Below are 1,597 nucleotides of genomic sequence, written 5' to 3'. Positions count from 1 at the left end.
AAAAAAATCACCCACTGACTTTCAAAGCTGCTACATAGTAACGACTTTCTACTTCGATGACATTGATAGAAATGTAGTGGAGTGAAAAGTACAATATTTGTCTTTCAAATGTAGTGAAGTTAAAGTCATAAGTTCCCAGAAAAAATAATACTCAAGTAAAGTACAGATACTCAAAAAGTGTACTTAAGTACAATACTCAAGTAAATGTACTTAGTTACTGTCCGCCTCTGATGCTATACATGCAATGGGTCAGCTAAAATGTCATGTGCTTCCCTAAGAACCGACTGTTCACAGTGACTCGAGGGACAAAAACTAATTTCTCCCAATGGTCTTCATTGCTATTTTTAACAAGCGTGCAAGCTTGGACTTTACCTGAATTGTAAGGTTACCAAACCTTACCGTAATGACATACCTAATTATACTCTCTATACCTGCCTGATACAAAATACAACCTTAGCTGCACACGAGAGCAAATTGCATCCACATGCATCCCCCAACTGAGTTTATCATCCATATGGATACCAAGATACTTGTAGGAACATACTTGCTTAATTGATGTTTCATGTATAAACACTGGTGTGTGATCACCTATGGTTAGACGACGGAACCACCTGCGACTTTTAGCAATTAAATATCATTAAAACACTTTTCAGACTCAGCAGTAGGCTAGTTGAATTTTTCCACCGTATCCACATGTGAACACATGCATCACATGCGAATTATGAAATTCCATGTCCATCTCATCTCAAATTACTCCCTGGTGGAAAATACATTTGAAACATTATTTAAATAGTTTATTATTACTGAATTGACCGTCACATGAACCAATCAGCTGCGAACGATTTATTTTAATAGATCAACAAATTAGCTTTTATTAGTTTAAAACAATTGTATTATTATTATTATTATTATTATTATTATGTTGAATAGACTATGTAACAATTAAAAGTTATGTATAAGACTGGTAAATATAATTATTTTTTCAGACAGATGTAATAAGGAAGAGTCTGGAGAAGCTCAACGGCACATCAAAAATAAAAGTGGTTTGGATAGATCGTATTTATGAGTTGAACGCACATGAACGCCACCACAAAGTCTTTATTATGAGTGCGAAATGTTCTTTTAAGCCCAGAGTTTCCGAGTTGGGGGCGTGTCAGTGTCGGAATCCGACAGTCCGATACAGCCAAAGACTATATGCGCTATTGACGGTAAATTTGTTGAAATGAATAAAATGATTTTTTTTGGTAATGTACAGTAAAACTATAGAAGTTACAGATACAAAATATTTGATTATTGTATAATTACTATAGCATATATAATGATTTATTTTACATCACCGTCATAAATTGAATAAAAACAGCAAAAACACAATGATGCGCATTCTTTAGTCATCATTTTGTAGATGCACAGTAAATTAAAATCGTCGAAAAGTTAAATCGCCATCTTGTTCCGACCAAAGTTACTTTAACGCACCTGATTACGGTTTGTCAGCTCGTAAGTACGAACATCCCAGGAGGACTTGAACGCAGAGCGCCCGTCAGCTGAAGACACCGACAGCATTTTTCCCTTTCTCTTCCTTAAATTGCAAGTTACGAAA

This window comes from Sinocyclocheilus grahami, unplaced genomic scaffold (assembly GCF_001515645.1).
Source record: "Sinocyclocheilus grahami isolate Dianchi unplaced genomic scaffold, SAMN03320097.WGS_v1.1 scaffold72.1, whole genome shotgun sequence".
NCBI classification, from domain to species: Eukaryota; Metazoa; Chordata; class Actinopteri; order Cypriniformes; family Cyprinidae; genus Sinocyclocheilus; species Sinocyclocheilus grahami.
This window is presented reverse-complemented; position numbering follows the sequence as displayed.